Genomic DNA, 10,174 nt, shown 5'->3' on the forward strand with positions numbered 1-10,174 from the left:
TACAGCAATAGTTATTTGTATATTTTTATACTGCTGATACATAGCAAATAAAGCATCTCTGAAATACATATCAAATATAGCTGATATATCAGTGTAGCAACAGATTGGTATATAGTATAGAGTACTAGACAGAGGCCTACTGCTGTACTTAGAAGAAAATAATAAAATAGTAACTATCCAAAATAGCATCAATATCATCAATATAGCTTGGTTTTTTGTATAAAATAGCAACTATCAAAAATAGCATCAATATCATCAACATAGCTTGGTTTTTTGGAAAAAAATCAAAAAATGCCTATGTCTTAACTCAAGAGATATCAGTGACAAACCCCAAAATGACCAATATTGCGCCTTTCTCATGAACTCGAGTTCAAATAACAATTTTATTATTCGTGCTTTCTTTGATCTTTAGTTTATTCATCTATGTCTACTACTAAATGTTTTGATTGGTCAAAAACTGTTGGTACTTGTGCATATAAGCTTGCAAATATGGATCATTTTTCATTCCCGATGACATAATTAATGTCGAAATATTGAATCCCGACACGATGGCGTGCATTTCGATACTTGGAATAGGCCTATGTATTATACTATCTCAACATCACTGTGTTCTTCGAAATCAGACAGCGAGCGACAACGCTGTATCTCAGAAATTTTGTAGACGTTTTGGTTGATACCTTTTGACCTCCAGAGTTGAGATTTTCCAGTCGAGTCAGCCCGAGTGGAGTTTCATGCAAATGTTTCGTACGGAAAAATCGCTTCCTGTCCTAACTATAAAATACACAGGGTATAGTTTGTTGTACGAGCAGAGATACCGAATAAACGGCCGCTTTCAATACACGAACCTCAACATTTGGAATAAACGCCTTTTTCAAATAAACAGATGAGGGCGTTTATATTATACATCATCCTCAGCATTGGCCCTACTGTATTTATTTATAACTACGTCTACAGTACATTTATTCTAACCTGGTTTGGAATATAGGCCTATGAACCCGGCCATAACACATTTTTGACATTAAATATTTATTATGCAAGCCTGTGTAGTATTTGAAAATAAATAAGCATACCTGTCACGACGGTTGAAATTGAATTAAAATGTTTCCTGGTGTTCACAGAATAGTATCATAAACTGAATGAGCGGTAAATTGAGTCTTGTTTGAATTTGAAAAAAGCGGCCTATTTCACGCTCTGGTGGGTTTCTGATTATTATGTAAATAGGCCATCCATAGTCCATATCGAAAGTTAAATTCGAAACGACAAGAGGGGTGGAGAAAAAATCCCTAGTTCACTTTCCCGAACACGAAGGCCTACCACTCGATGTCTATCATATTAGATAGGCAGCTGGGGCCGATGTAGGATTTGGCGGTAGGGGGTACGTGCAAACATTTAAGGAAATAGTACCTATGGCCGGAAATGACTTTTATGATTCATCATTTTGTGATTCATCATCACATCACCATTATTATAGTCAAAAGTATGTATCAGCGATTTTCGGCAACCACAGAGATCTATAGTAGGTTATATAATGGGGTGTCCCGAAAGCTAAGACCTAATAAGAGTAGACCTAATTTAATTACGAGATATCAGATCCACTCGAAATATCATACCCCAAAAATTAAGACCCTCAGCAAGTATGCCAGGATTTCTAGACAATAATACCTTTCAATTCGAAAGCTAACATCAATACATAGAACTGACTAATCATGAAATAAACACCAGTAAGTATCATCGATACCACCTAGGCCCCTATTTGCGACGTTTACTGGAAACAAATACCGTACCAGTACAAACAAACCGTTGTACGTGTACAGGCTATTCGCACTCTACGGAACCGTACGGTACGCGTAGGCCTTTTTATCGAGAACGATCGAGAATCATATCAGATACCGTATTCGAACGATGTGCATTAGAAACCGCTATCGAAACCGTACGGTTCCGGGGAGTGCGATAGCCTGTACACGTACAATTATTTGTACTTTGTTTTCTTCAGTAAACGTCTAAACGTCGCAAATAGGGGCCTAGCTGGTATCGGTGATACTTACTGGTGTTTATTTCATGATAAGTCAGTTCTATATTGATGTTAACTTTCGAATCTAGAAATCCTGGCATAGGCCTGCCTACTTTTGAGGGTCTTAATTTTCGAGGGGTCGGATATCTCGTAATCTTAGGTCTTAGCTTTCGTAGTCTGAGCTTTCGGGACACCCATGTGTAATGTACACATAAAACTTAAAAACATTCTCATTGATGTCATTTATACTTTACCTACTCATGCCTACTTCAAAGCCGTGAGTCCACAACCACCTCAGCCCCACCGGTTGGGGCCGAGGTGAAGATTTGAGAAAATAGTACCTTTAGATAGCCGGAAATGACACTTTTATACAGTAAAATTCGCCATCACACCATCATTATTTAGTCTAAATGAAGCGCCAGCATTTTTCTTGGTCTTTAATCAGGGATTTTCGGCAACAACATAGATCTAATTAATACGAGTGATGTACCATAGAAAATAAAACTAAAGAAACACTGTCTTTGATGTATTTAATATACCGTACTCGAGCTACCTCGAAGCCGTGTGGCCACATTCAGCCCAGCCCTAACATGGTTGGGGCTGAGCTGAGGTGAGAAAATTTGAGAAAATAGTACCTCAAGATGACGGGAATGACACTTTTAAGTAAAAATTCATCATCAAATCACCATTATAATATAGTCAAAATGAAGCGCCAACAAATTCTCCTGATCTTTTATTAGCTATTTTCGGCAAACATAGAGATCTAATTAGTTTGTGTGCTGTACGTTACCATAGAAAATAAAACTTAAAAACATTGTCTTTGATGTATTTACTTAGGCCTACTTCAAAACTGTGAGTACACACGTCTTTCAGCTCCACCACAGTTGGGGCTGAGGTGGTAAAATTTGGAGAAATTGTACCTCTAGATTGCCGGATATGGCACTCTTATATGTATTCTTCATCGTCGATCTTTAATCGCTGTGATGTACCATAGAAAATACAACTTCACGTGACAACGAAACACAATCTTGTATCTTCGCACGCCTTTTCCATAATTCTCAAATTATAATAAAGGCACGCGCTTTCGAGTCGAGTATTATAGGTAATTTGTGGGCAGAGATACAGTATAAAATAAGATGTCATCTGGCTATACATCGCTCTTTCGTTAAAACCTGGGTCATTTATGGATTTATGTCAACAATTTGCAGGCATATCTTCTTGATTCACGAAAAGTGAGGGGACCAACCCTTCCCCTTAAAAAAATATGAGGGGCCATTTACAGGGGTGGCACCCGGACTTGGGGAGGGGGGCTGCTCGTCGGGGAGAGAAACGAAAATTTGTCAGGGAGAAAAAAAATCATAAATATTTTGTACATATTAGTAGACTCTAAAATCGATTAAATAAGCCTTTGAAACTCCTAAATTGTCAACGTTTCGGGAGATTCGCCCCCTAGACCACTTTCGAGGCATGTCCGACCACGCCCACTTTGCTTTCCTCGGGAAATCTGTCGGGGGAATTGACCTCAGCAACCCCCCCCCCCACCATCGGCCAAATCCTGGCGCCACCCCTATTAGTTACCAACCTGAGGGGGGGGGGGGTGAGGCTCCAGGGACCCTTGGGTCAGTGGTGGAGTCATGGAGGCCCGGGTTCCAGTCACATAATCAACGGTTGGTTATGATAATGGAACGCACAAGACCGCACGCAATTTAGTATTAGGTGCATGGTTGGCTGGGTTGTTTTGGTGGGAAAAGAGAATTTTTTTCGGTGAATTGATTCTCGAACGAGATAACGAAAGTTCTAATGACTCAAGCTACTGCATGACCGTTTTTATATTTTAATAACACCAATTTCTTCTAACTTTGAATACATTTTCCTATGAATTCGTGATAATTCGTTGTCACGCATATTGTGCTAAATGCGTGACAAATTTCTGATCACGAATGTGTTTCTGCAAATGAGTGTTTCATCCAAAATCACTTTGAGATGCGGGATCGTCCCACACGATGCGAGACGGTTGGTAACTATGTCGTTATCACGCATAGACGTGTGCTAAATGCGTGACAAATATATGATCACGCATGTGTTTCTGCAAAATGCGTGTTTCATTCAAAATCACCTTAAAATGCGGGACCGTCCCGCACGATGCGAGACGGTTGGTAACTATGTAAGCCACCCTGACACTTGCACGATTTTAATCTAATTATACTAGGACTGATAGTAGAAAAATTATGCTAAATTATGCTAGATTTTTATATTTCAATAAGCGCACTTGAAGATTGCCCTAAATATTTTCCCCCTCCCATAATAAAAGCAAATCACGGTCACATATTAAAAATCACCTCAAAGTACCGTACTTATTTTGGCAGCTGGCGCTCCATGAGTGACGCCAGGATTTGCCTGACGGAAGTGGGTGGGATAGGGGTGGGTAACGAAAAAGTGGGCGTGGTCGAGCGTCGCTCAAAACCTCTCGAAAGTATTCCAATATGACAATTTGGTGGTTTCAAAAACTTATTAAATCGATTTAAGAGTCTACCAATATGTAAAAAATACATACATATTTTTTCTCCCGACGGGGGTGGGGGAGGGCGCAACTCTTCTCGACGGGGCCCTGGGTCCCCTTCCCGCTTCGCTGGCGCCACCCCTGTCGCTCCCCTACCTAATCATTAAGCCCCAGTTTACCTACACCTTTACTGCATTATATTACAGGGCCAGCGGAACGTTTTTCAAAGCGGGGGAAAGGGGGGCTCTCTTTCTTTTCTCGAATTTCTTTCCGATCATACAAATATCTGCATAGAAATTATATTTTCTACCAAAAACTGGGGTGTCCGGGCACCCTGGCCCCTGGTTCCGCCGACCATATCTGTCATAGCACTGAATATGAAACAATATAGAACTTTTATTGTTTTAATTACGTATTCAATTCAACTTTATTCGGCATCACATAAAAAAAAAAACAATTACAGGTACAATATACAAAATGTGGTAGAGAAGATTAAAACATCATTAAAAAGGGACAGATGCCAGGATAGCAAATGAAAGTCTTCAAAAAGAAAAACTTACTTCCAATGGTATCCAGGTACTGTATTAGGCGCACTCCATCATAAATGTATTGTATTTGCATTTCCCTCCCCCACTCTTAATAGGGGACCTTATTCAGGGGACATCCATATTGAGGTGACAATTTTTTTGAGAGCAGCTTAGCTCAGTCGGCTAATCTGCTAGCTGGGTAGCCACTGTGTGTGCTCTGAACCGTGGAGATCTCTAGGTCCCCGGTTCAATTCCCATCGTTGCCTCTCCTTGTGTTTCAGCTGGAGGGCTGAAACACAAAGTTACAATAGCGCACCGTCTTTCGGATGAGACGTTTAAGATGTTGGTCCCGTGGGAATTTATGGTCCATGTGCACGTTAAAGAACACAGTACACTCTTCGGAAAAGTGTAGGGGATTGTCTCCCGGTGTATTGCCTATATCACCACAGAAGGACCCCACTGGAAATAAGTCTTTTTGTAGACTTTCGTGGACTATCCTTGGTGTTTACACCGAATAAATCCACAGGTGTGTATCCAGGATTTTTTCTGGGTTGGTCGTGATCATAATTTTTGGACCTTTTCCTAATGAAACAACAGCAAGATGTGATTAAAATGTCAATACAATTTGCTTGAAGCGGAGGGCAGGCTCAATTTCAGAATTGCTGGAATTGAGATAGATTACGTCACGCAATAGGCAAGGTCTTTGGACTCATTGCTACTACCTCATCAGTGCTTTTTCATTTATGTCATTGTGAAAGGCCCTAGAAAAAAAATATCTTTTGAAAAAAATGTGGACTTTTGAAAATCTTGGGGGTCGTACGACTTTCCCGACCGCGACTTGCATACACCTATGGGTATAATAACGGTTCAATATAATTTTATTTATAATTTCAAGAAATAGGTGTGTTCTAGCTGGGATATGCACTTTCCTGCATTCTCGGGAGTTATGGCAATGGGGATTAAGAAAAGAATGATGATGACAAGGCGGTGCATAATTGAGTGATGGAAGGACTAATGACATCAAAATACTAAGCTCACCATAAATGTGGCCAGAGCAAGGGCAAAGATCTTTTTAAGAAATAGAGTTGAGGTACTGTGGACATTTGTGGCTCACATTCATCTAAGCACCACTGCAAGTTGAAGAAACAATACTTCTATTTATTATAACGGCCGAAAATGACACCTCTGCTAATTTGACATCAATTGCATGCAGGGTTCTGATGCCTGATTTGAGACTTGCCTGCAGTAGAAAATGATCATTGTTGAATCATCCAGGTAAACACAACTATGCTTAGGTTATTTAACTACACGTTTATCGTCGATAACATTCGTACTCTTACATGATATTAAACAGTTAGTGAACCAAAGAACAGTGCTCATAAAAGTACATTTCGATTATCCTGCAAATAATTAAAGTCATAATTTTGCCGCCAAGTCCTGTCTTGGTGTATTGTTCTGATCGCAGTGTTTCGTCAAAAAGCCATATTCAAGGCATACAGTATAAACGCACCTTACACAGACTTTGGTGCCGCCAAGTTCCGTTTTTGTATTTTGGTCTGTTCATTGTTATTCGTTAATAGCAAAAGACAGTGCTCGTAAAAATACATTTCGTTAGTCCTGCATTCGTATTATGTACATAGGCCTACATTTTGTATTTTTCAAAAAATATGTTGAGACTTGTAGCGTACGGTAGGTTTTTGTATTGTGATCAATTACATTGATCAAGCGACCCACCAAAGTTGACTAACACTGTTGAACTGATGACATCTCCACGCAGTTCTCGCGACGTCCCAATTTTGGGTTAGACGCTGGTGCGCGTATTATGTAAGATTGCAAAAAGATCCAAATAGATTTTCCTTATCGGAAAGAGTTTGTAACGAAAAATGTATAAAGATTGCCCGGCGGAGATTATCTTTGGCCCATGAGATCAACTTTGGCCCTTCAAACAATTTAGTTAAGAACCAGGGATATAGTACCATAGTCAAAATAAAGCATCAACAAATTACTCAAGATTTTGTTTTTAATAACAGTTGTTTCATGGCATAACATCATATTTGCTCTTCCCATGTATACAGTTTATTTTAAAAATGTTCAGGCACATACTTGACAGAGGATTAAAAGGAGTCTGTAGTCGAGGTGCAAGACAAAGGCAAAAAGAAAAAAAAAAACAGACATGATGACGTGGTAGAGTAATTTGGAGGGGATCAGTGGTAGTTTTAATTTTTTTAGGTATAAAAAGTAAAAAATATTTTTATACCTCCTTGATATAGCCGAGTAGTCTGAGTTTTTGTGCTCACTACGAAAGATAATTTTTAATGCGTTTGGTACGTACCATACCAATATTATATTTTGTGTGGTGGCGCTGTCCTGAAAGAAGTACAGTTTAGTTGCTGTACAACTACTACCGTAAAACTCTTAATAATTAAGGAACACCTTCGGGACCAAAAGTGTTCCCTTAACAGGGTGTCCCCTGAATAGGAGTACCCATATTCAGGGGACACTAGCAAAAACGTGAAATCTTCCCCTTAATAGGGTTTTTTGGCATGTTTTCGTATAATAGTGACATAGATTCTTTATGATGTTAGGCTACTTAAATTGACATAAGAATGAGTTAGTACAGAATTTTAACTAATTTATATCAATAAATTGCAATGCAATAATTCATTTAAGATATGAAATTAACAGTTGTAATAAAAATACAAAAGTTGTGTATGTGTTCCCGATATTGTTTCTTGATTCAAGTGCAATGTTAATTAACAAATATTCTTTTTTTTTAATATCCGCGATGCTCTTTCTATAGGATGCACAAGATAGAATGCTATAAATAAATTCAGAAATAAGGGTGCACGCAGTTACTGTACTCTGTACATGGACCTATTTACTGTTTAATCTGTACATGGATCTTATTAATAGTTCCATGCTCTTTACTTAAAATTACGTATAAAACTGTTGTGTAATGATTCATTGGGCCCTCCGGTTGTTATACTGAGTAGGCCTAAGTGTAAATAACCAAACTTTCCATCCAATAACCGAAACTCTTTTTAGTAGGCATATGTGAAGAAATAATAATTAGTAATTGTGTATGTTGCAGGTAATAATCCCTCTTGCAAAAATAAGTACTATCATGAAGGAATAACTTGGGTACGATGGACAAGAGTGTGAAATTTTATTCGAAACATATGATTCTTCTTCCCCAAGCCGCAGGCAGGATTTTTAAAGGGGGAACAAAAAAGGGCACTTTGAGTCCTTACCTACTTCAGCCCCACCATGGCTTGGGTCAATTTGAAATATATAGGCCCTAACACCTTAGATGTCCGGAAATGGCAATAAAAATGCCAAATTTCAAATATTTAAAGTTACTAATTTCTTCCATGCAAATGGTAGGCACTTTTTAATAATTTTTAAATGGCATTTCTGGAAAAAGGGGTTCTTTCGAACCAGCGTGACCACTGCTTGGGTATTTACCCAAGATCTTGGGTATTTTGGCTTGGTCTTGGGTTCTTGCGTATTCCGTTCAAATCCTTGGGTATTTATTTTTACTAAGAAAATTAAATATTTTTATCATAGAGGAAAAATTAAGAAGTAACAAAGTATATTTCAGTTCATTCAAGTAAGTAAAACTCAACGAAGTGCACATAACATTCTTAATTGACAGTTAATTGCTATAAAAATGGGTTCAGAATTGTTTATTTGTGATTTGCATTGCCATTGATCTTACCTAGTTAAACCGAAAGGTCCACTGATTAATCTCAGATAAGAAAGTATAATACATACTCCAAGTATTGAAATACACGCCATCGTGTTGGGATTCAATATTTCGACATTAATTATGTCATCATCAGGAATACTTGGAGTATGTATTATACTTTCTTACCTAGTTAATACATTGCATAATAAAACTTGATCACTGGTCTACACTGATAACACTGGGCGACTGAGGGCGTATTTTTCTATCCCTATTATCACCTCATGAATATTAATTTTAATAATAAAAAAAAAACACAAAAAATTACAATAAAAATGGTTCATAAATTGAACTAAAAGGGAAACTATACATGCGAAAAACACATTTTTCAAATTTTAATGCATTTTCAGGAAGCTTGGGTAATTTTGGGCATTTTTTTGCTGAATCTTGGGTAATTTTGACCCAGTCATTGGGTATATCAAAAATTGTGAGTGGTCACGCTGTTTCGAACCCCTCAAACCCCTAGCTATGGACTTGTTCTTCCATGTGATATATGATATGCAGAGCAGTTTTAGTCTCCGCATACATAACTCGGCCCACTTGCACATGTTTTTTATACATTAACATTGTCCTTCATTCACCTAAATTGATATATTAACTAAGGAGATTAAGTCTACTTACCTGGAAAAACAAAAATTCTTTGTTAGACATTTTTCACAAAAACTGAATCTGTTGCTGCCACATGCGGAAATACAATTAATATTCTACTAGGCATACTTAAAGCATGGAGAAAATAAAATATTATTATATTTATATATATATTATTATATATATATTATATATATATATAATATATATATTATTTTCTCCATGCTTATAGTGTGCACTTAACCTCAATGAAAAGTACTTCCCTATTTCATATACTGTAAATAAACAAGGGAGTTCATTCTTGACAGCAATTTGACCTCTGAAAGGTCATTGTTTGTTAAAAAACGAGTGCCTAAGACGATGAAAAGAGTTTCCTTCTTTCATTCTGCCGGGTAAAATCAATTACTTTAGGCGACGTTTGTAGACTAACCCACTCGTCGAGTCGTACCAACGTCCGCATATCGCGCTAGCCTTATCCTACTCTACTAGGCCTAGACTAGCTAGGATGGTATCATACCTACCAAGTCTCCCGCATTTGGCGGGAGACTCCCGCTTTTCGCCCTAACCTCCAGCTCTCCCGCCACTAGCCTAAAATCTCCAGCTTTTCTAATAATCTCAAGATTTTTTATAAAAACCCACAATTTAATACAAAAATATCCAAAACGTGACAATTCCGTAGTTTTATAAGGCATATAAAATCTACGAAAGTTCTATCGCTTCGCGAAAATACATGCCGTTCCGATAGTAAACAATGTATTCGTGTAAAATTAACACTGGTGGCGCTGTACACATTACGTCATTTC

This window comes from Anneissia japonica, unplaced genomic scaffold (genome assembly GCF_011630105.1).
Source record: "Anneissia japonica isolate Jap-2015-1 unplaced genomic scaffold, ASM1163010v1 scaffold1931_len244811_cov162, whole genome shotgun sequence".
NCBI classification, from domain to species: domain Eukaryota; kingdom Metazoa; phylum Echinodermata; class Crinoidea; order Comatulida; family Comatulidae; genus Anneissia; species Anneissia japonica.